Source organism: Punica granatum, chromosome 1, assembly GCF_007655135.1.
Source record: "Punica granatum isolate Tunisia-2019 chromosome 1, ASM765513v2, whole genome shotgun sequence".
Taxonomy (NCBI): Eukaryota; Viridiplantae; Streptophyta; class Magnoliopsida; order Myrtales; family Lythraceae; genus Punica; species Punica granatum.
In genome coordinates, this window is record NC_045127.1 from 37,029,702 (window position 1) to 37,056,183 (window position 26,482).

The following is a 26,482-nucleotide window of genomic DNA, read 5'->3' on the forward strand; positions in this document are numbered from 1 at the left end:
ACAACTTGGTGAATTTTACTTCATATTCAGCTACGCTAAGGTCCCCTTGCTTCAAATTCAAAAATTCCCGCTCCTTGGCGCGCCGAAATGAGGCTGGAAAGTACTTGTTATAAATGCTTGCGTAAACTCAGCCCAAGTGATAACGTGTGAAGAGTTTGTGTCCAGTCGTCTCTAAGTAGCCTCCCACCAGTACTGAGCATCCCCTTCTAGCATAAATGTCACAAGTGCCACACGTTGGGTGTCAGAAACTTCCATAACTGAAAAAATTCTTTCCATTCCAGCTATCCAATTCTCCGCTTCTATAGGATCAGCACTTCCCGAAAAACTAGGTGGACCATATTTCCTGAACCTTTCATACGGCGTCAATTGTGACTCCATGTGAGATGTGGATGCACTCGGTTGTGTTGCTTGTCTCTGGAAGAAAGCCGTTTATTGCTCAATTAGCTGCGCTTGCTGCTCAACTAGATGAGTCATGGCTGCTAATGTCTGGTGGATTGGTGGATCTTGATCCCTCGGAGCCTCAGCAGCTTCTTGAGGAGCTTGAGACACTTGCTCCTCAGATCAGCTAAATTCTCGGCTGTACGGTATCTACGTCGACCCCGCCTTGCACGTTTGGGTCCCATTGCAAATTTTCCTAAACAGAACACAAGTTAACCAAGCATTTAACAACACAATGATAAGATATATCCCGTCTTGGGGCCGCAACTAATAAAAAAGAACGGGGATCAGGCACACTAAGTCTACAGAATCCTATAACCTAGGCTCTGATACCAAAAATGTCACGACCCGAAACTTATAGCAGAGTTTCCCCTCTATTCCTTAATATCCATTGTCATATACGCAACTCATATATGTGTAATCTCTTTTCCTAACTCCCAACACATTGAACCAACCCAGCAAGCTCTATATAACATATAACCTCCTAACTGATTCTGATATATGCATAAAACCCTCAAAGCTTACTCAGTTGCAACCATCTTGTAACACAGACTGAACGAAAAGTTTTCATATATATATATATAGTATACTTCTATAACACATCCAACCTTTAACTAACTCGGCATGCTCTACAAGAATATATAATCAATCTAACGGATTCTAATGTACATATATGCTCTCAATAGTGTGTTCAGCTACAACCATACCACTAAACCAACTAACAAAAGTTTCAGGTCGTAATAGGATTGTAACATTTACGAACACTTACTACCTATACTATGGGTGGGCCTACTTGCCAAAATCCTTTGCGTTGATCCCCGTTATCCAAAGTCCTCCTGTGCGGCTAGTCTAGCTCCTAGCTCATCTGGAAAAATGTATGCAGGGGGTGAGCTGCATCTCAGTGAGTACTATATTCCAACGTAAAATGAACTAATATGTTAACATCACAATTCACCACAATCAATCATATATCTATTTATATACATATTCCACCATATATGGAATGATAAGGGCATATTATACTAATATTTTATTGTGCAATTCATTTTAAATTATTATTAATTTTATAGAAATTATAAGAAGTTGGTGCTTAATTATGTGTAATTTGATATTGTAGGTCTTTGAGGACTTAGATGGAATTACGAGCAATATTGAGGAGTTTTGCGCAATTTGGAGCCAACCTATATCTTTCGAAAATCTTTTTTGTTTTGGATATAAATACTCCTCATAACAAGAATAGGAAACCCTGGGGGGAGCCATCTTTCACCATTATTTTAACCTAGAGAGTTTTTGGAGAGAGTCTTGTCTGGAGCCGTCACCTGGATCAATTGATTTGAAGCGAAAAATTGTGGAAGAGACAATTCCTTAAAGGAATTGTTTGGTTTTTGTTTTAGGATTCAATATATTGAGTTTACTGCTGAATATGAATTCTATTGCAATGACTCCTTTGAATTATAATTGTGTTTTCAATTCCATGATGTTCTAAGCTTCTCTTGTGGGAATATGATGAAACCCTAGGTAGCTAATATGATGATTGTCGCCATGTTATAGGATTAATAGATGTGTTAATGATTCATGATTGCAATTCCTATAATTTCAATTTTAATTCTTAATTGGTTATAATTGTTAGAAACACTATTGATACGGGAGTTGATATAGTGTTTGTTAGGAATTCTTGATTAGACTAATTAGTTAAATGCGGAAGCTGCGTTAATTAGTTTAATTAGAGATTATCCAGGGATTAATGTAATGTTTCTAGTTAGTTATTCGGTAAGACATTAGGGATAATTAATTTGGGGCATTAGACAATCATAGCACTGGAAAGTGTATGATTATAATTTAGAGTCCACTATTAATTAGAGATGCGGGAGCTGAATGATTAATTAGGGGTTTAAGACTTTAATTTTAAAGGCTTGATAAACTCACTTGAATAACCACATAACTATTAATTTATTTAACATGATGGCAATCTGATTAGTGAAACTAGGGTGGATTCTGTTTTTCCCACTTTCAATTGATATATTTCATACAATTCTCTTTCTGCTCTTTGTGACGATTTAGGTTGATTAGTAGTTAATTAGTTAATTCTCTCAATTTGATTGCTTAGATAATAATAGAATCTAATATAGGTTTAGTACTTAATTAATCCTTGTGGGATCAACACTTTATTCATCACTATATTACTTGATCTGACCCAGTATACTTGCTGGTAGAATTAGTGCTTATTTTTATATATATTTGCAGTGGATCAAGTTTTTGGCGCCGTTGCCGGGGATTAACTTAATATTAGACCACTTTTAGTTCTATTGTTAATTTAGGCGCACTTTACTGTGTGTTTATTTCTTGTTCTCTTTGCAGGTATTCTATGCGCAGGGGTAGAAGTGCTAAACTTCTACCATTAGATCCTGAGATAGAGCGCACCTTGCATCGGTTGAGAAGAGAGAACAGAAGAAGGGAAGAATTGTAGGCAGTTGAGATGGCAGGTCATGACATCAACTGCCAAATACAAGGTGCTGCCAGAGCACTTCGAGACTATGCAGTACCTACTATTATGGGTTCTGCGATTAGAAGGCCCACTATTCCAGCTAATAACTTTGAACTGAAGCCGGCACTCATCCAGATGGTTCAATCAAATCAGTTTGGAGGATATCCCAACGAGAGTCCTGATGAGCATATTGCAGGATTCCTCCAATACTGTAACACGGTAAAGATGAATTATGTCACTGATGATGTTATTAGATTATAGCTTTTTCCTTTCTCACTTAGGGATAAAGCGAGAGCCTGGTTCAACTCACTGCCACAAGAGTCCATCACCACCTGGGCCAACCTTTCATCTAAGTTTCTCAGGAGATTTTTCCCACCAGCTAGGACTGCAAGATTGAGGAATAAAATCACTAACTTCACCAAGTTCAGTGGTGAATCACTTTATGAGGCATGGGAGAGATTCAAGGAGGTAATCAGAAAGTGCCCACATCACGGATTGCCAGATAATCTCCTAATTGAGGTCTTCTATCTTAGCCTGGATGATACATTGAGGTCTCTAGTAGATGCTGCAGCAGGAGGCGCACTGATGGGTAAGAATTATGATGAAGCAAGTGCTTTGATAGAAGAGATGGCCTCCAGTGCACATAATTGGCAGAATGAGAGAAGCAAATCAAGAGTGGCATCAGTCAATGACATGGACACTATTGCTAATTTGACAATCCAGATTTCAGCTCTCACTACCCAGGTAAGTAAACTCACCTCAGCACATTCTTTTAATACTAATCAGGTTGCTTTTTGTGAGTTGTGATCAGGACCACATTCGACTCTTGAATGCATGTCTGGAAATCCCTCAGCTTCACCCAATGGAGAGCAAGTGAACTTTGTCAACAACTTCCAACGGAGTAATCAAGGGCCTTATTCGAACACTTACAATCCAGGGTGGCGTAATCATCCTAATTTCTCATGGAGGAATGAGAATAATGCACTTAAACCGCCACCTGGATTCCAGAAGCAAGGCCCTGCTCAGAATGCTCCACCTCCGCAGAGTCAGTCGAGAATGGAAGAGCTTATGTTGAGCTATATGCAAAAGACTGACACCATGCTACAGAATCAACAAGCCACTATTCGAAACCTAGAGGGTCAGATTAGTCAGATTTCTCAACAATTGAGTAATAGACCATTAGGGTCTTTACCCAGCAACACTGAAGAGAACCCCAAGGGTGTCAATGCTATAATGCTGAGGAGTGGCAAGGAATTGGACACAGTCAATAGAAAAGCTTAAACTCAGGAGGAGAGTCCAGAGAAAGACAAAGGTACGCAAAAGGTGGAGGAACCAAGGCAGAAGTCACTAGGGGTGAAACCGTATGTTCCTCCTGTCCCTTTTCCAAGAAGATTGAAGCAACAGCAGCTGGACGCCCAATTTGCTAAATTCCTAGATGTCTTTAAAAAGCTGCAAATCAATATTCCATTTGCAGAAGCACTCCAGCAGATGCCTTCATATGCTAGATTCATGAAGAATCTGCTCACTAAAAAGAGGAAGTTTGATGGGAGTGAGCCTGTGATGCTTACAGGAGAGTGTTCTATGATTCTCCAAAAGGACTTGCCTAACTTACCACGCAAACAAAGAGATCAGGGGAGTTTCACTGTTCCTTGTACTATAGGGAATTTTCATTTTGAGAACGTTCTTATCGATTCAGGTGCAAGTATAAATTTAATGCCTCTGTCTATTTTCAAGAAACTTGGACTTGGAGAATGCAAGAAAACTCATATTACCTTGCAACTTGCTGACAGGAGTATCAAATATCCAAAAGGTATTGTCGAGAATGTCCTGGTGAAGGTAGACAAATTCATATTTCCAGTCGACTTCATAGTCTTGGAGATGGAGGAGGACAGAGAGGTGCCCATGATCCTTGGCAGACCGTTCCTTGCGACAGGTAAAGCATTAATAGATGTGGAACAAGGTAAGCTCACTTTAAGAGTTATGAATGAACAAATAACTTTTAATGTTTATGATGCCATAAAGAAATTTGATGATGGCAAATCTTGTTACACCATTGATATTATTGATGAGCTTATCTCTGAGTCTGTGGAGGATAAAGCAGGTGTAGATACAATGGAATCAGTCCTTAGGGATCTGGACGATTGGAGTGATGATGATGAGCATGAGGAAGAATCTGTGGAGAAGGTGTCAGAAATGAAGGCTCGCTACTATGAGGAGCTAGGCACCAGTGCGACAAAACCAGTGTCATCTTTGACACAGTCCCCGGTGCTAGAACTTAAACCATTGCCTAGCCATTTAAAATATGTCTATCTTGGAATAGATGATACTTTGCCAATAATTATCTCTTCTTCCTTGACAGGTGATCAGGAGCAGCAGCTCTTAAGCGTGCTGAGAGAGCACAAGGAGGCAATAGGATGGACTATTGCAGATATCAACGGGATCAGCCCTCTGATCTGCACTCACAGGATAATGTTGGAAGCTGAGTGCAAACCCACAGTGCAACCACAGAGGCGACTTAACCCAACTCTCAAAGAGGTAGTGAAGAAAGAAGTGCTTAAACTGCTGGATGCAGGTATTATCTATCCTATCTCAGATAGTAAATGGGTTAGTCCTGTTCAAGTAGTGCCTAAAAAGGGTGGTATGACTGTGGTTAAAAATGAGGTCAATGAATTAATCCCGACTCGTACTGTGACTGGGTGTAGAGTTTGTATATATTACAGGAAACTAAATGATGCTACCCGTAAAGACCATTTCCCCCTCCCCTTCATTGATCAGATGCTAGAAAAACTTGCAGGGCATGATTATTATTGTTTTCTAGATGGTTATTCTGGTTACAATCAGATTCATATAGCACCCGAGAACCAGGAGAAAACCACATTCACTTGTCCCTATGGCACTTTTGCCTTTAGGAGAATGCCTTTCGGTCTCTGTAATGCACCTGCCACTTTCCAGAGGTGCATGATGTCTATATTTTCTGACATGTTAGAGAATTTTATTGAAATATTTATGGATGATTTCTCTGTTTTTGGGAAGTCATTTGAATCTTGTCTGACAAATTTAGGCTGTGTGCTTAAAAGATGTAAGGAGACTAATCTGCTTCTGAACTGGGAGAAATGTCATTTTATGGTAAGAGAGGGTATAGTCTTAGGTCACAAGGTGTCAAAGAAAGGGATTGAAGTTGATCGAGCAAAAGTGGAGATAATAGAGAAGTTGCCACCACCCACTTCAACAAAAGGAGTAAGGAGCTTCTTAGGACATGCTGGCTTCTACAGGAGATTTATCAAGGACTTTTCTAAAATCTCTAGACCTCTTTGTAATTTACTTGAAAAAGATTCTGCTTTTGTTTTTAATGACAGTTGTTTGCAGGCATTCAATTTATTGAAGGAGAAACTCACTTCTACACCAGTGATCGTTGCACCTAATTGGGAGCTTCCGTTTGAGCTGATGTGTGATGCCAGCGACTATGCTGTAGGAGCAGTACTTGGGCAAAGGAGAGGTAAGGTATTTCATGCAATATACTATGCTAGTAGAACTTTAAATGAGGCCCAGAGGAACTATGCCACAACTGAAAAAGAGCTTTTAGCAGTCATATTTGCATGTGACAAGTTTCGGCCTTATTTGATAGGTTCTAAGATCATAGTATACACAGACCATGCTGCCTTGAAATATTTGTTTGCTAAAGCTGATGCTAAACCTAGGCTAATTCGTTGGATTCTACTGCTGCAAGAATTTGACCTGGAAATTAGAGATACAAAGAGAACTGAAAATGTAGTGGCTGATCATTTATCCCGTTTGGAATCTGATTGTTTAGATTCACCCATTAATGAAAAGTTCCCTGATGAACAATTGCATGTAGTAGAAATCCAAGGATTACCTTGGTATGCTGATATAGTCAATTACATGGTTAGCAAAATCACACCATATGGTTTGTCATTTCAACAGAAAAAGAAATTTTTGCATGATGTGAAATACTATTTTTGGGACGAACCATATCTGTGCCTGAAACTGAACAGCTTAGCATAATACAACACTGTCATTCTAAGGAAGCAGGAGGCCACTTTGGTGTGGAAAGAACTGTAACTAAGATCTTATCTTGTGGATTTTATTGGCCTAGAGTATTTCATGATTGCAGGAATTACATTATGTCTTGTGCTCCATGCCAAGGAACTGGCAATATTTCTAGGAGACATGAATTACCACAAAATAACATACTTGTAATTGAGCTTTTTGATGTGTGGGGAATAGACTTTATGGGTCCTTTTCCCTCTTCTTTTTCAAATAAATATATTCTTGTGGCTGTTGATTATGTTTCAAAATGGGTAGAAGCAGTTGCTCTACAAAGTAATGATGCCAGAGTTGTAATCAGATTTTTGAAAAAGAACATCTTTTCAAGATTTGGGGTACCTAGAGCCATTATAAGTGATGGGGGATCACATTTTTGCAATTGGCAATTTGAAAAATTATTATCGAAATATGGAGTTACTCATAAAATTGCCACCCCTTATCATCCACAGACTTGTGGACAGGTTGAGGTGTCCAATAGGGAAATAAAGCGTATCTTAGAGAAAACAGTCAATGCATCTAGGAAAGAGTGGTTTTTAAAACTTGATGATGCATTGTGGGCTTACAGGACAGCTTTCAAAACCCCCATAGGAATGTCCCCATACAAGATTGTTTATGGTAAATCATGTCACCTACTAGTAGAGCTTGAGCACAAAGCATATTGGGCCATAAAATACCTTAACTTTGATTTACAAGCTGCAGGTGAAAAGAGATTGCTCCAGTTGAATCAGATGGCTGAGATGAGAGAGGAAGCATATGAAAATGCTAGGATATACAAGGAGCAAGCCAAGCGATGGCATGATAGGAACATCCTAAAGCGAGAGTTTTTGCCTGGTCAGAAAATCCTATTATACAACTCTCGCTTGAAGTTGTTCCCAGGTAAGTTAAAATCTCGATGGTCTGGACCATTTGTTTATTTCTAATGTTTTTCCCTATGGTGCAGTTGAGCTGAAGTCAGAAGATGACCGCACTTTTAAAGTAAACGGTCATCTTCTCAAGCATTACTTTGAAGGGGAAAATATTGATGGTGATGCCACTACGGTGGATCTAGCAAATTCGGTTGAAGAACTGGAAAAGTCGAACTAGCGACTATAAACTAAGTGCTTCATGGGAGGCAGCCCATGTTTGAGAGCTAAAGTCCCTGTTGGCTCTCAATTCTTTTGCTTCATTTGTTTTATTTTGATTTGCTGCTGGTTTGTACTTTATCAAGCACCCACTCATTGGGTAGACTTGTGATATTTGCTATTTGACTGTTTTAATTAAGATGGATTATTTGCTATTTTTGTTCTTTTTGTTGTTTTCTTTTTGTTTTTGAAGCCAGGGTGGATAACAACTACTGACTCTCTCTATTGCTATACCAGTTGGAACTCCAATTGCTTCAACTTAATTTTTCGAAACCGGGGAAGTACTAGTATCTCTTTTTCTCTTATGTTCTTTATTTTTATTTTCGTTTTACTAGAGTTACATTAGGAACAGTGAGGACACTGTTTAATCTAAGTATGGGGAAGGGAGATACTAAACAGATGGAGTATAAAATTGAGTATAGTGTTGATGTCTAAATTTTGTGATTTAATTTGTTACTCATGACATCTGATGCCTGTCTTTGTTGATAAATGGTTATACTTCCCTGTCACCTTGAACTATAATTGTCCTTAAGTTATCTAGCAATTGTTAGGCCAAATTTTTTTAAAATTTTTTAAATTATTGAAATCTAGAGATTGTACGAAGAATACTGTTGATAGCATTTGTTCAGGAATTGTTTGAAAAAAAATTGACTCACTTAGGCGCCCTACTCACCACTGTTGTGATTTTTGTACTTAGTTAAAATTAATTAGTCAAATCTTTAGAAATCAAATTTACCTAGTTTTTAGCCCTAGAGTTTGAAGTTTAAGAGTCGGTCAAGTCCTTAAGTGAAAAATAAACAGGTCTACTTCTAAGCAAAGTTAGTTAGTATATTCTCTTTTTAATTATTCTAGTAGCACTTTAACATTTAGTGAAAGAGGTAGAAGAAGCTTTGTACTTAGTGATTCCTATAAAAGAAGTCTGAAAAGTGTTAGTGAGCAATCAAAAAAAAAGAAGAAGCAAGCATAGCCTTTACTCCAATGACTCAAGAATTGAGTTATGAGTATCCTAACTTGAATGTTAGAGTGAGGAAGAGTTCGTAGGGGTCCCTTTAAAATCCGGTCACTTGGGTGATGAGCCCGGGATGTGCCTACTCAATGAACTCACTATAACGAGAAGAGCGGAAAGGCACAAGTTCAAACAAAAATTGGACTTGAAAAAAAAATTGCTTCTGAAACAAAAAGGAAAAATTGAATGCAAAAATAAAAAAATGAATTAAGACTTGTAATAAAAAGGAAGAAAACCTAGGGACAAAGCAGATACCATATGCTTTCACTACCTTATTGACTTGCTTAGAGGGAAAATTATAGGGATCATATGCCTGCTAACAGCTATGAAGTTTAAATGTGTATTTTTCCTTATAGGACTGAGTATTTACTTTTGAAATAGAAATCTTAGGCTAAACGCTTGGATTAAAATTTGCTTTCTCTAGATTAGCTGGTTAATTTCAACTGTAGTACTCTGATCACATGTTTCCAGTTTGGTTTGAGCAGTGGGCACCACAAAATAGCGAGTCATAAATTGTGAGATATTAGATGCTTGAATTAGTGAATATGAAAATTTGTACTCTCTATGATAGATTTCTTTCCTTGGTCTTATTTATTTTGCTTGAGGACAAGCAAAAGTTCAAGTGTGGGGACGTTGATAAGGGCATATTATACTAATATTTTATTGTGCAATTCATGTTAAATTATTATTAATTTTATAGAAATTATAAGAAGTTGGTGCTTAATTATGTGTAATTTGATATTGTAGGTCTTTGAGGACTTAGATGGAATTACGAGCAATATTGAGGAGTTTTGCGCAATTTGGAGCCAACCTATATCTTTCGGAAATCTTTTTTGTTTTGGATATAAATACTCCTCATAACAAGAATAGGAAACCCTGGGGGGGAGCCATCTTTCACCATTCTTTTAACCTAGAGAGTTTTTGGAGAGAGTCTTGTTTGGAGCCGTCACCTGGATCAATTGATTTGAAGCGAAGAATTGTGGAAGAGACAATTCCTTAAAGGAATTGTTGGGTTTTTGTTTTAGGATTCAATATATTGAGTTTACTGCTGAATATGAATTCTATTGCAATGACTCCTTTGAATTATAATTGTGTTTTCAATTCCATGATGTTCTAAGCTTCTCTTGTGGGAATATGATGAAACCCTAGGTAGCTAATATGATGATTGTCGCCATGTTATAGGATTAATAGATGTGTTAATGATTCATGATTGCAATTCCTATAATTTCAATTTTAATTCTTAATTGGTTATAATTGTTAGAAACACTATTGATACGGGAGTTGATATAGTGTTTGTTAGGAATTCTTGATTAGACTAATTAGTTAAATGCGAAAGCTGCGTTAATTAGTTTAATTAGAGATTATCCAGGGATTAATGCAATGCTTCTAGTTAGTTATTCGGTAAGACATTAGGGATAATTAATTTAGGGCATTAGACAATCATAGCACTGGAAGGTGTATGATTATAATTTAGAGTCCACTATTAATTAGAGATGCGGGAGCTGAATGATTAATAGGGGTTTAAGAGTTTAATTTTAAAGGCTTGATAAACTCACTTGAATAACCACATAGCTATTAATTTATTTAACATGATGGCAATCTGATTAGTGAAACTAGGGTGGATTCTGTTTTTCCCACTTTCAATTGATATATTTCATACAATTCTCTTTCTGCTCTTTGTGACGATTTAGGTTGATTAGTAGTTAATTAGTTATTTCTCTCAATTTGATTGCTTAGATAATAATAGAATCTAATATAGGTTTCGTACTTAATTAATCCTCGTGGGATCGATACTCTATTCATCACCATATTACTTGATCTAACCTAGTATACTTGCTGGTAGAATTAGTGCTTATTTTTATATATATTTGCAGTGGACCATGGAATCCAATACCAAGATCATACTTTCACACAACTCATGTGGCAACCAAATCCAAACAACAATAATATAGCCATAGGGTTGCATTTCCTCGCAACAGAGTTATGACGGTACCGTGACCCCGCACACCTCATTCATATCATCTTCAACTCCCAATATCCATGTCTCATGAGCGGGGGCCGCCCATTAACCTCTGGCGGTAAGAGTTGACCTTCATTTATATTCCGCCGGTCCAGCGGCCGATCATGCCCCTGCTTATATTCCGCCCGGTCCAGCGGCCGATCAGGCCCCTATTTGTATTCCGCCGGGTCCAGCGGCCGATCAAGTCCCTATTTATATTCCGCCGGGTTCGGCGGCCGATCAAGTCCCTATTTATATTCCGCCGGGTTCAGCGGCCGATCAGGCCCCTTTTATAATCCGCCGGGTCCAGCGATCCCACGGCTATAGTCCAACCATCACAAGCATACTAAGCATACACATCAACTATGTTCCGCAATCATTCAGCCACCATCACCTCTATAACCATACATATATATATATATATATTTATTATCATTTTACGATGGAAGAAAGTACTCACAAACACCCCTGAAACGACCACTTAATGAGTCGAGCCTTCCGGAGGTAAAACCTCAGTCTCCCCAGCCCCTATTCAGTTCAAGCACGAAGATTAGATAATATACTAAATAAGATTAAAAATATGCATCAGTTAAATCACTGTGTTACTTCATCGATATAGCTATAATGTAAGACGTTTATAATTAACAATGCTCCTTCTCTATCTCTTTTGATTTCTACCTAACTCTTTAAATAGGGAACGATGCAAAATGAGATGCACATGTATTCCTCAAATTATATCAACTTAGGATTCATTGCAATATATATCAACTGGATTACCAATTTGATTAGCCAAATTCAAGAAGAGTGCAAGGAATTCTAAGTACTTCTTTGGTTCCAAAATGCAAATAAACAAGAGCTTATTCAATCAATCCATCACATGATATCATTATAATGCATGATAAATTCTCAAATCAGATCCCTTTTCTAATCCATAGTCAGTTCAAAGAGCAAAATATATGCATATATACATATGTACACACACTTGTCTACATCTATGTATATATATATAGATTTTCAGAAGGGCATAGCTGTGTGTATAAGAAACCTACTAATTATGTCAAGGAATTTGCCATCTGCCTCACAACCGAATTATTTAGATCATATAGGTGACCAAACTCATCCCAACACAACATAAGACTAACTCCAAATATATATCCAACTCAACTTATATCAGCTAAGAGAAGCTACCAATCTCAGCAACTAAACTTCTCAACCAAAACAACTGGAATAAATGCAAGGAAAGCCATAACCTATGCCAAACCTAGTGAGTATGAATGTTTAAATCATAAACAATCAACTTACAATCAATATTTTCGGGCTTAGCCTTCTTCCTCTCCTTCTTCTCCTGGAATCTCTCAACTCAGCTCACTTATCTCTCTCTCTCTCTCTCTTTTGGTTCATTTTCGTTTTTCCTTAGCCAAGGGATAGAGCAAGGGAGGGTATGGCTTAAATAAGGAAGAAAAGGAGAAAAAGAAGGTGGTCAAAGATGGTCAAAGGCGGTGGGAAGGAAAGGGCTGCTAAAGAGGAGGCCACTTGGCCCATTCTACACTCATCTCTATCTGATTTCTCACTTTTTCGTTTTTTTCATATAGATAAAGATCCAGCCACAAGTTTCGGTATATTATATACATTTAAAGATTCAGCCACAATTTTTGGTATATTATATACATGTATGTTATGTAACCATGCATGTGCATATGGATATGTATATGAGCATATATGCATGTTTGGTGAGCACTAGCCTCCGCTCACTTTAAGAGTTATAGATGAATAAATAACTTTTAATGTGTATGATGTCATAAAGAAATTTGATGATGGCAAATCTTATTACACCATTGATATTATTGATGAGCTTATCTCTAAGTTTGTGGAGGAGAAAGCAGGTGTGGATACAATGGAATCAGTCCTTAGGGATCTGGATGATTGGCGTGATGATGATGAGCCTGCGGAAGAATGTGTGGAGATGGTGTCAGAAATCAAGGCTCGTTATTATGAAAAGCTGGGCACCAGTGCGACAAAACTAGTGCCATCTTTGACACAGCCCTTGGTGCTAGAACTTAAACCCTTGCCTAGCCATCTAAAATATGCCTATCTTGGAATAGATGATACTTTGCCAATAATGATCTCTTCTTTCTTGACCGGTGATTAGGAGCAATAGCTCCTAAGCGTGCTGAGAGAGCACAATGAGGCAATAGGATGGACCATTACAAATATCAAAGGGATCAGCCCTTTGATTTGCACTCACAAGATACTGTTGGAAGCTGAGTGTAAACCCACAGTGCAACCACGGAGACGACTTAACTCAACTCTCAAAGAGGTAGCAAAGAAAGAAGTGCTTAAACTGTTGAATGCAAGTATTATCTATCATATCTCAGATAGTAAATGGGTTAGTCCTGTTCTAGTAGTGCCTAAAGGGTGGTATGACTGTGGTTAAAAATGAGGTCAATGAATTAATCCCGACTCGTACTGTGACTGGGTGGAGAGTTTGTATAGATTACAGGAAACTAAATGATGCTACCCGTAAAGACCATTTCCCCCCCCCCCCCCTTCATTGATCAGATGCTAGAAAAACTTGCAGGGCATGATTATTATTGTTTTCTAGATGGTTATTCTGGTTACAATCAGATTCATATAGCACCCGAGGACCAGGAGAAAACCACATTCACTTGTCCCTATGGCACTTTTGCCTTTAGGAGAATGCCCTTCGTCTCTGTAATGCACCTGCCACTTTCCAGAGGTGCATGATGTCTATATTTTCTGACATGTTAGAGAATTTTATTGAAATATTTATGGATGATTTCTCTATTTTTGGGAAGTCATTTGAATCATGTCTGACAAATTTAGGTTGTGTGCTTAAAAGATATAAGGAGATTAATCTGCTTCTGAACTGGGAGAAATGTCATTTTATGGAAAGAGAGGGAATAGTATTAGGTCACAAGGTGTCAAAGAAAAGGATTGAAGTTGATCGAGCAAAAGTTGAGATAATAGAGAAGTTGCCACCACCCACTTCAGCAAAAGGAGTCAGGAGCTTCTTAGGACATGCTAGCTTCTACAAGAGATTTATCAGGGACTTTTCTAAAATCTCTAGACCTCTTTGTAATTTACTTGAAAAAGATTCTGCTCTTGTTTTTTATGACAGTTGTTTGCAAGCATTCAATTTATTGAAGGATAAGCTCACTCCTGCACCAGTGATCGTTGCACCTGATTAGGAGCTTTTGTTTGAGCTGATGTGGGATGCCAGCGACTATGTTGTAGGAGCAGTACTTGGGCAAAGGAGAGGTAAGGTATTTCATGTAATATACTATGCTAGTAGAACTTTGATGAGGCCCATAGGAACTATACCACAACTAAAAAAGAGCTTTTAGCAGTCATATTTGCATGTGACAAGTTCCGACCTTATTTGATAGGTTATAAGATCATAGTATACATAGACCATGTTGCCTTGAAATATTTGTTTGCTAAAGCTGATGCTAAACCTAGGCTAATTCGCTGGATTCTACTGCTGCAAGTGTACGGACCCGAATGAAGACTCTTGTCGGGGCCCGCAGGCGCCCTTTTGGATCGCGCGGCTTGGGAGTGTCCACCTTCCCGTGAGGATGTGTGACGGACACGCGTGAGAGAAGGAGTCGCCACTTATCATATTACGACCCGAAGGTTGAGGGCTGATAAGTTACCCGGGGTCTAAGGGTATGGAACACCTAGTTGTTGTTAAGGCATTGGTCTGTGCGGAATCGGAAAGTCCGTGTTCGGGGGTTCATGTTACGTGCGGGCCTATATCCCGCACGCCCTTTCGGTACTCTGGTTTGCTAGGCTTGCATGTTTTATTATTTACCGCCTTAATTAAGTTGCACTCGGCTCGCACGTTTTGACACCGGAGATTCGGTGAACTAAATGATGTCGGTTGAGAAGCCGAGAGAGAAGTAAACCCGTATGTCGGGGAGTTGGTTCACAATTTTGCGTTATAGTTCATCGAACCATGGAGGTGGAATTCCTGTGTGAACCAGAACCGCGAATTCTTGGATTTACTTTCCTTTGGGCAAGCATTAAACCGATTCGATTAATTCGACTCTCGGACCGTTCGCTTACCGACTGGAATTCTTACAGAATGAATGTACAAAATAAAAGTCCTTACAATACTCTCAAAACAATAAATACAAATTTCAAATGGCCGAATTCCAGTCGACTCGCGTTCGGTTATTATTCCACTCTAACTCACCGTGAGTTTAGAGAAAGACCGAAGAACCGAAATTCCATGTTCGCTCTCACTGAATAGGGCGTTGGACCCTGTGAGTGTTGATTAGGGCGTTGGACACTGTGATCGATGATTAGGGTGCTGAACCCTAATATCATTCGGCCTAGGGATCAGGCTGGACCCGCATGGCAAACAAGTGCGAAAAGATAACAAGCAACAGGTAAATAACAGACAATGTGTTTGTATTCACCGAATGTACGTGGATTAACAAGTTTATTAATCTAAGTGTTTTTTTGCAAGAAAATGCCATATGCTAAACAAACAACGCGTGCCAATGTTTTAGCATTCGGCTTTGGTTTGAGAACCTGACATATCAGGTGTCCGTAGTCAAGTTTCATGTGTGTGGATTGTTTTTACAGTGATTCGGTGTTGTGACACTGAATTACCACTGAATTAACCCAACTCGTGTTTTGACTCTAGATTTGGAACCTAGAGTTCCACCTAACCATTTTCTAACATTTGGTTAAGTTGAGTGAAATGATTAGTCAGGAAATTGTAATTTTGATACAGAATACCCAACTGACATCTTAAACAATGCTAAGATGACGCCAAATCACAAAATAATGTTCTTGCCCTTGATTTGAAAATTTGTTTTCAGAGAAGGGAAACAACACAATACAGATTTAAAAGTACGAGGGTTTTGAAAAGGGCATTAACACCGTTTTGTGATTCGTCGACACGAGTTACAAATTAATGTCCAATTCGTGCAAAGTTGTTTAAATTGAATGAATTAACTGTGTGAGCGTCCCGATTAACCCTTTGATGGAATTAATGCTTAAGGTTATCGCAGAATGCATTAATTGTGAAAACGATTCGTGATTCAACGACCAAGACGGTTCCGTAAGGATTGAGGATATTTGGTCCAATGACCGAAACTACCCTTGTAACAGAATGGACCCGAATGAATCATCGATACCTAAATCCATGCATGTTTTGTTTTAAAAATACATTTTTTCATGCGATATTGCGACGATAATGTAAATTGCAAATTACACGAAATCCGGAAATGGACTCAAAACGGGGAGAGGAAGCCTTGTACAACCCGTACGAGTTTAAGAGACTCTCGGCCATTTCTCCTAGGAGAAAACCGAGAGGCCTCATGGCCCACATCGGGTTCCATGAGTTTTCCCCATCTTGTTTCGAATCATTTCTCGTATGCTCAAGTAACAAACACGATAAATGATACGATTAAACGAAAGTCGGTATTGCCATGATTTGAATAACACATTCGATCATGCAAACATGCACAAACAAGTTATTTATGGAATCGATAAAACAATACCGACTTCATGCAAGTAAGAAAACAAGAGAAAACTCGGGAATCTAGCTTGGATCGGGCTAAGAATGCCGTTTTTAACCCGATAAAAGCAAGCTAAGTCTCGGTCACCTCCTCTTGAAGCAAATCCGAGAGCTCTTTTACTTATTTCGGGTCGGGATGGTCTTGCGAGTGACGATCCAAATGTTTCCCAACATGCTAGCACATTAATCGAGGATAAACATGCATGATATAATGTAAAAGTGCACAAAAATGGAGTCTTGCAAGTGAACACGTTTTGTACACCATATAACTCCATGAACATGCAATAAATATAAAAAGCCCTAACTCCTCTAAGTCAAGAGTGATTTACCTAGCCTCGGGATACGAGGAAAGAGTCGGGGAAGTGTTCGAGAGTCGGGTGACTCGGTTGAACGCTTGGAAGGGTGCTCGGGTGCAAAGGAAGCAAGTTCGGGTGTGCACGGACGTCGGGCGTGCGGGGCAGGCAGAGGCGCACGCAGGGCGCACGAGCGTCAGGCGCGCGGGCGTGCGTGCGTGGTGTGCGCGGGCGCGCGGGGCGCGCAGGGAGCGTGCGGCTACGGTGCACTATTCACCCGGGAGCACGATTTTCACCCGAAATGAGGAAAGCAACCTGAAATGATGAGAAAATGACTTCAAACCAAAAATCTAAGTTCATAAATGAACTCCTAGGGTCCAAAACATGTGGTCCATGGAGTTTGAAAATTTTTGAAGTTAAGTCGGGATGATGAACACCGGCTTCCGACTTAAGAACTTCGGGTTTTGTTCGATGTTTTCTTTTCACCTTTTCAAAGCTGAAGCTTGCTGGTTCTTGGGTGTTCTTGGCTATGGAGTTTGAGAGGTTTTCTAGAGGCAGAATGCTTGGAGAGAGTGTGCAAGGGGAGAAGTGATTATCTTAATCACTTTTGGGCAATTTATAGGCAAAGCTACTGACATAATTAGCAAAAGCAAGTGCTCTTAACCCCCATGCTTAGCAAATTTCGGTTTGATTAAGAAAACATCAAGCCTCATCTTCTTCAATTGCATTAATGAAGAAGAGATAAGACATTGATGAGCATTGATGAGCATTGATGAGAAGTTGAGTGTTGTCTTCAACCTCTCCAAGATATTTTGGCTAAGAGAGGGCAAGTTGGCTTCTTGCATTGAAGAAGAAGAAGCCGAAACTTCTAGGGCAAGGGGCGACTCATCTTGGGTAACTCGTGGGTCTCACGACCGAAGAGGAGAAACCGGGAAAAAGCGCAGGTCTCGATTGATCGTGCATTCAAAGTTGTGGTTTGAATTGAACGTCGAATTATCGATATACGCGAGGAAACGGATTTAATGAGTCTGAGATTGGCATTTTCCGTGAGAAATTGCCAAATGTCTGTATGAGGCTCGGAAGCTGGTTTTGCTCCTTTTACGCATTCAGAGCGAGGTTATCCACTTCTGACAGCATATGTTGTATCTGTATCCCATGTCGGTCATTTTGACATAAATTGTCAAATTACGTGGGCACTTGACCCTTAAGCCGGTAATGCAAATATGGAGCCGGAGATGTTCTAGGAGGTCGAAACTGAATTTCTCATATTGCTTTCTGAGTTACTTGGGCGATCCGAAGATCACTGTGATCTTTGTTTATTGAGATTGAGCCTCTAAGGACATGAAAAGTGCATCTGAGACCCTTAAAGCACTGTTCGGGGGGTCTAGATGAGTTGTGTGATTCATTCCGACGATTCCGCTTTGAGCCTTAAGAAGGCTAGCACTATGTAAGGTAGGCATTTGGCGTCAAGTTTCCCTAAAGAGGACCTCCGGATATGGATTTTCACTGAAAATGAACTTTTGTGCTATTCGGAGGTTACTCGGGAAACCGTGAAGGGTTTTGCTGTTTGATTTGCCCAATTACTTCTATCCGCTAGAGTTTACGAGGTAATACAGGGTCAACCTCGTTTGTCGTTATTTCATCAGACCAGTCTCTAGTTATGCTCTTCCGAAGAGGGGTATGCCCATTTTGTCGCTCGGAAGTCATTTAGGGTGTCTGTATGGCTTCCAAAAGACAATATGAAGCACTACTCATGCTCTGTATGATTGTGGGGCACGGCTGCATCTGATATTTGGAATTTACTTTTCTCCGAGAAACCGGCATTTTTGGACATCCACTGAAAAGTTATCTGTATATAGAAAGTTGTTTTGTATAGAGCAGATGATTGCGAAATGCGTTTGAAGACACTTTTCATATGTTTGGCGTTGATGTGGATTTTTGAAGTCCAATATTGGCTATCTTCCGACGGTCGAGCGAACTATCGGAAAATAGGATTGTCCATGTAATACACTAGAAATGCCGGTTTTGGACATTGTTGAGCTCTCTAGTCACTCTGTTACCCTTTGGTGACCCCTGGAGTCCTTTTGTCACATGTGCATGTCTTCTGCTCAATTTTGCCGACTTGAGGATGAATAGTGATTTCTTGCTCTGCCAAGCCATTTTTTGTATTCCTACTCAAGTCATAGTCTGGACCATTGCTAATATCGTTGTTTGGAAAAGTGAGCCAAAATGGGGTGCTGATAGCAAGAATTTGACTTGGAAATTATAGATAGAAATGGAACTGAAAATGTAGTGGCTGATCATTTATCCCGTTTGGAATCTGATTGTTTAGATCCACCCATTAATTAAAATTTCTTAATGAACAATTGCATGCAGTAGAAATCCAAGGATTACCCTGGTATGCTAATATAGTCAATTACCTGGTTAGCAAAATCACACCATATGGTTTGTCATCTCAACAAAAAAATAATAATTTTGCATGTTGTGAAATACTATTTTTTGAACGAACCATATTTGTTTAAATGTTGTGCTGACCAAGTAATTAGACGTTGTGTGCTTGAAACTGAACAGTTTAGCATAATACAACACTGTCATTCTAAGAAAGCAAGAGGCCACTTTGGTGTGGAAAGAACTGCATCTAAGATTTTATCTTGTGGATTTTATTGGCCCAGAGTATTTCATGATTGCAGAAATTACATTATGTCTTGTGCTCAATGCCAAAGGACCGACAATATTTCTAGGAGGCATGAATTACCACAAAACAACATTCTTGTAATTGAGCTTTTTGATGTGTGGGGAATAGACTTTATGGGTCATTTTCCCTCTTCTTTTTCAAATAAATATATTATTATGGTTGTTGATTATGTTTCAAAATGGGTCAAAGCAGTTGCTCTACAAACTAATGACGCCAGAGTTGTAATTAGATTTTTGAAAAGGAACATCTTTTCAAGATTTGGGATACCTAGAGCCATTATAAGTGATGGGGGATCACATTTTTGCAATTGGCAGTTTGAAAAATTATTATCAAAATATGGAGTTATTCATAAAATTGCCATCGCTTATCATCCAAAGACTTGTGAACAAGTTGAGGTGTCCAATAGGGAAATAAAGCATATCTTAGAGAAAACAGTCAATTCATCTAGGAAAGATTGGTCTTTAAATCTTGATGATGCATTGTGGGCTTACAGGACAGCTTCAAAACCCCTATAGGAATGTCCCCATACAAGATTGTCTATGGTAAATCATGTCATCTACCAGTAGAGCTTGAGCACAAAGCATACTAGGCCATAAAATATCTTAAATTTGATTTACAAGCTGCAGGTGAAAAGAGGTTGCTTCAGTTGAATTAGATGACTAAGATGAGAGAGGAAGCATATGAAAATGCTAGGATATACAAGGAGCGAGCCAAGTAATGGCATGATAGGAACATCCTAAAGCGAGAGTTTTTGCCTGATCAGAAAGTCCTATTATACAACTCTCACTTGAAGCTGTTCCCAGGTAAGTTAAATCTCGATGGTCTGGATCATTTGTTTATTTCTAATGTTTTTCCCTATGGTGCAGTTGAGCTGAAGTCAGAAGACGACCGCACTTTTAAAGTAAACGGTCATCTTCTCAAGCATTACTTTGAAGAGAAAAACATTGATGGTGATGCCACTACGGTGGATCGAGCAAATCCAGTTGAAGAGTTGAACTAGCGACTATAAACTAAGAGCTTCATGGGAGACAGCCCATGTTAAACGCTGTTGTAAAATAGTTTTATTTTCTTTTACTGACTCTCTAACATTAGTTTATTTTAGATTTTCGATTTATGGTATAGATTACAGTTGAGGAGTGGGGCACAAGGAAGCACATGGTGCTCACTACAGTCCTAGGACAAAAAGGGTGGATAAAAACTACTAACTCTCTCTATTGCTATACCGGTTGGAACTCTAATTTCTTCAACTTAATTTTTCGAAATCTGGGAAGTACTAGTATATCTTTCTCTTATGTTCTTTATTTTGATTTTTGTTTTACTGGAGTTACATTAGGAACAGTGAGGACATTGTTTAATCTAAGTGTGGGGAAGGGAGATACTAAACGAATGGAGGATAAAACTGAGTATAGTGTTGATGTGTGAATTCTGTGATTTAATTTGTTACTCATGACATCTGATGCCTGTCTTTGTTGATAAATGGTTATACTTCCTTGTCACCTTGAACTATAAAGGCCCGTTTGTTTTCAAGGTTAAAATCACAAAAATTTTAACTTTAACTTTAACTCAACCCACTACACAACAAAAATACACATTTCCCAAGTCAAAAAATTTTAACTTTAACTTTAACTCAACACACTACACAACATTTGTCCTTTTCCACAATCAAAATAAAAGTTACTTTAACTCTCAAACCAAACGCACCGTAATTGTCCTTAAGTTATTTGGCAATTGTTAGGCCAAATTTTTGTCAAAATTTTTTATTGAAATCTAGAGATTATATAAAGAATACTATTGATAGCATTTGTTTACGAATTGTCAGCACCTTATTTTGGTCCATCAAGCAAACAAGGCTCATCGATAGCATACAATGCCATGACTTGAGTGTAGATACAGTTGAAAAGCTCAACAGAGCAAGAAAATCACTATTCACCTCAAGTCAGTAAAATCAAGCAGATAACGTATGCACACGACAGAAGAACGGCCTTGGTCATCAGAAGCTAACAGAGTGACCAGAAAGCTCAACAATATCCAAAACCGGCATTTCCAGAGTTCACACGAACAATGCTATTTTTCGAAAGTTCGCTCGATCGTTAGAAAATAGCTAATATTGGACTTTAAAAATCCACATCAATGCCAAACAGAGGAAAAGTGTCTTCAAACGCATTCCGCAAATCATCTGCTCTATACAGAACAACTTTCCGTATACAGACAATTTTTCAGTGGAAGTCCAAAAATGCCGGTTTCTCAGAGAAAAGTTAATTCCAAATGTCAGATTCGGCTATGCCCCACAAGCATACAAAGCATGAGCAATGCTTCAGATTTTCTCTTGGAAGCCACACAGACACTTCAAATGACTTCCGAGTGACAAAACGGGCACACCCCTCTTCAGAAATGCATAACCGGAGACTGGTCTGACGGAATAACGGCAAACGAAGTTCGTACTGCATTGCCCTGGAAACTCCAGCGGACATTCGCAATTGGGCAAAACAAACAGCAAAACTTTCTTGGTTTCCCGAGTAACCTCCGAAGAGTAGAAAATGCCGTGTTTGACGGAAATGCATATCCGGAGGTCCCTTTTAGGGAAACTTGACGCCGGATGCCTATCTTATACAGTGCTAGCCTTATCAAGGCTCAATATGAAATCGTCGGAATGAATCGCACAACTCATCTAGACCTCCCGAGCAATGCTTTAAGGGTCTCAGATGCGCTTTGCATGTCCTTAGAGGTTCAATCTCGAGAAACAGAGATCACAGTGATCTCCGGATCGCCTAAGCAACTCACAAAGCAATATGAGAAATCCAATTTCGGCCTCCTCGGACATCTTCGGCTTCATATTTGCATTACCGGCTTAAGAATCAAGTGCCCACGTTATTTGACAATTTATATCAAAATGACCGACGTGGGATGCAGATACAAGATATGCTGTTAGAAGTGGGTAACCTCGCTTTGAATGCTTAAAATGAGCAAAGCCGGCTTCCGAGCCTCATACGGACTCGGGACATTTTTTCACGGAAAGTGTCAATCTTGGGCTCATTAAATCCATTTTCCCGTGCATATCAACAATTCGACGTTCAATTCGAACCACGAACTTTGAATGTGTGACCAATCGAGACCCAAGCTTTCTCCCGGTCTTTCCTCTTGAGCTGTGGGGTCCACGGGTTGCCCAAAGGCAGCCACCCCTTGTCCCAAAAGTTTCAGCCTCTTCCTCCTCTTCTCTTGCACTGACCTAGCCCAAAATATCCAAGGAAATTGAAGACAACACTCAAGCCTTCATCAATGCTCATTAATGCTTCTTGGCTCTTACACATGAAGAATGCATGGCTCATATTCATCCTCGTCTTCATTAAGTGGCCGAAATTTGCTAAGCATGGAGGTTAAGGGCATTTGCTTTCACTAATTGTGTCATTGGCTTTGCCTATAAATTGCCCAAAACTGATTAAGTTAATCACTTCTCTTCTTCCACACTCTCTCCAAGCTTTCCCCCTCTAGAAATCCTCTCAAGTTCCATAGCCAACAGCAGCCAAGAACCAGCAAGTTTCAGCACTCAAAAACCGAAAAGAAAACACCGAACAAAACCCGAAATCCTTAAGCCGGAAACCGATGTTCATCATCCCGACTTAAGTTTGAAAATTTTCAAACTCCATGGACCACATGTTTTGGACCCAAGTAGTTCATTTTTGAACTCAAATTTTCAGTTTGAGGTCATTTGCTTATCATTTTAGGTTGATTTTATCGTTTCGGGCGAAGGACGTGCTCTCGGGTGAACAGTACACCCGTAGCTACCCGCCAGCCGTGCGCTCGAGCATCCGCCCGCCTGCGTTCCGCCTGCCGCGCGCCCGCGTGCTCCCGCACGTCCTGCCTGCTCGTCCCACGCACCTGACGCCCTCCAACGTTCGTTGCCGCACATTCTAACATCCGAACGTCCATCCAATCAGACCCAAACGTCCATCCAAGGATTTCACTGAGTCACCCGACTCTCAAACACTTCCCTGACTCTTTCCTCATATCCCGAGGCAAGGTATAACATTCCCGACTTAGAGAAGTTAGGACTTTTTACATTATTTGTATGTTTATGAAGTAATATGGCGTTCTAAGCATGTTTAGCTCACAAGACTTAATTTTTATACACTTTCATGTTATTTTATGCATGTTTATTACCGTATAATTTGTTTGCATGTCAGAAAAAGGTTTGGATCGTAGTTTAGAAGTCATTTCCAACCCGGGAGAAGCAAAGCAACTCTCGGCCATCTCTTGAAATAGAGTGACCGAGACTTGTTTTTGCTCTTTTCGGGTTAGAATATGTCTTCTTGGTCCAATCCAAGTTAGTTTCCGAGTTTATTTTGTTTTTCCCACATGCATGAAGCCGGTAGTATTTTATCGATTCCGTAAATAACGTGTTTGTGCATGCTTCCATGTTTGAATGCGTTAAACAAATTATGACAATACTGGCATTTATCAAAAATGTGTCATTTATCGTGTTTGTTGTTTGAGCATGCGAGAAATAATTCAAAACAAGACGGGGAAACCTCATGGAACCTAATACGGGTCATGAGACCTCTCGGCTTTCTCCAACAAGAATTGGCCGAGAGTCTCATGGAGTTATTCGAGTTCCCCGAGGCTTCCTCTTCTCGTTTTAAGTCCGCTCTCGGATTCCGTGCAACTTGCAAGTTCCTTTAAATCGAGAATCTCACATGAAATGTCTTTCAAGCAAACATGCATGGATTCGAATATCGATGACTTATTTTGGTTCATTCAATATGAGGGTATTTTTGGTTATTTGACCAAATTATCCTCGATCCTTGTGAAACCGTCTCGGTTATTGAATCAAGAATCGTTTTCACAATTAAGCGTTAATTCCAGGAATGGGTTAATCGGGACGCTCACACGGTTAATTCATTCAACCATAAACAACCTTGCACGAATTGGACATCAATTCGTAACTCGCATCGACGAATTATAAAACGTTGTTAATGCCCTTTTCAAAATCGCATTGTTTCCCTTTTCTGAAAACAAATTTTCAAATCAAGGGCAAGAACATCATTTTCTGATTTGGCGACATCCTAGGGTTAGTTTGACAGAAACAAGATGGTATCGAAATAGGAACGAGTTACCTGTTCAGGTGCAGGTTCATCTGCATAGCCCTTCTTATTCCCACTGATGAGTTTCTGTCATCCTAGCATAGTTTAGGGCGCTAGTCGGGTATTCTGTATCAAAATACGATCACCTGACTAATCATTCTCACTCGATTTAACCAAATGCTAGAAAATGGTTAGGTAGAATTCTAGGTTCCAAATCTAGAGTCAAAACACAAGTTTGGATGAATTCAGTATAACTTCAGTGTCACAACACCGAATCACTGTAAAAGCAATCCACACACACGAAACATGACTACGGACACCTGATATGTCAGGTTTTCAATCCCAAGCCGAATGTTAAAAACATTGGCACGTGCTTGTTTGTATATGGTAGGATTTGCATGCCAAAATACTCGGATCAACAATTTGTTAAAACATGTACACTTGACAATAACAAACACCTTGTTTGTTATTAACATGTTACGTGTTATTTTCTGCACCTTTTTGTCATGCGGGTCGAGCTTGATCCCTAGGCCGAATAATATTAGGGTTCAACGCCCTAATCACCAATCATAGGGTCCAACGCCCTAATTATCACTCACAGGGTTCAACACCCTATTCACAAAGAACCCACTGAATTGCATTTTTCGGTTATTTCCTAAATTCACGGTGAGTCGAGCGGAATATTAACCTAAAGCGAACCGAATGGGATTCAATCATTTGTAATTTGTAATTTATTGTATTTATTCTGAGAGCACATTGTAAGGATTTATTTGTACACTCGTTGTTGTAAAAATCTCATTCAGTGAGCGAACGGTACGAGAGTCGAATTAATCGAATCGATTCAACATTTGCTCATAGGAAAGTAAACCCCAAAAGTTCGCGGTTTCGGTTCATGCAGGGAGTCAACCGTTATGGTTCGATGAACTGTAACGAAAGATAGTGAACCCATTCCCCGACATGCGAGCTTACTTTTCTCTTGGCTTCTCAATCGACATCGTTTAACTCGCCGAATTTATGATGTCAAAACGTGCGAGTCGAGTGCACCCTAATTCATGCAGTCAATAAAAATAAAAATGCAAGCACAGCAAACCAGAGTACCGAAAGGGCGTACGGGATATAGGCCCGCACATAATGTGAACCCCAGAATTCGGACTTTCAGGTTCCAAATAGACCAATGCCTTAGCAAACTAGGTGTTCCATACCCCTAGACCCGGGTAACTTATCTGCCCTCGACCTTCAGGTCGTAAAATGATAAGTGGCGACTCATTCTCACGCGTGTTCGTCACGCGTCCCCACGGGAAGGTGGAACAATCCGTCAAGCCGCGCGATCCAAAAGCGCGCATGCGGGCCCCGACGAGAGTCCACATTTGGGCCCGTATAGCTTGGCGACTCCACTGAGGACACACTTAACGGGTTCAAGCTCGATTCGTTTGCTTTGCTTGCATGTTTATTTATCGCTTTCCGTACATTTATTTTATGCACATTTACTTTTCTGCACTTGCATCGCATCACTTTAGGTACCAAATGCCTGAAATCCTACGGGCACCGATCTAGGAAGCTAGGTTAGTCAGAGGTTCCGAGTAAGGGAACGGATCGAGTCGGCTCTGCCATCAAACCGGCCCCCAAAGATCCTCGCTTGATTTCAAGGAATTGACACCCTTGAATCGGGAGCCCCCATCACTAGTTAGTGGTTTTTCCAGTAGAACACTGAAACCATGCAAAAACAGAGACCGTCATGCTGGACCAAAATA

The 26,482-nt window shown here is 39.7% G+C and overlaps 1 non-coding gene across 1 annotated transcript; it reads right to left on the bottom strand.

Annotated features, from left to right (window-relative positions):
• Window positions 1–3,313: 3,313 nt before the first annotated feature.
• Window positions 3,314–3,420, bottom strand: LOC116193364. Its single transcript, XR_004154273.1, has one exon. It is a non-coding gene; the product is annotated as a small nucleolar RNA R71 (small nucleolar RNA).
• Between the last annotated feature and the right edge of the window lie 23,062 nt (window positions 3,421–26,482).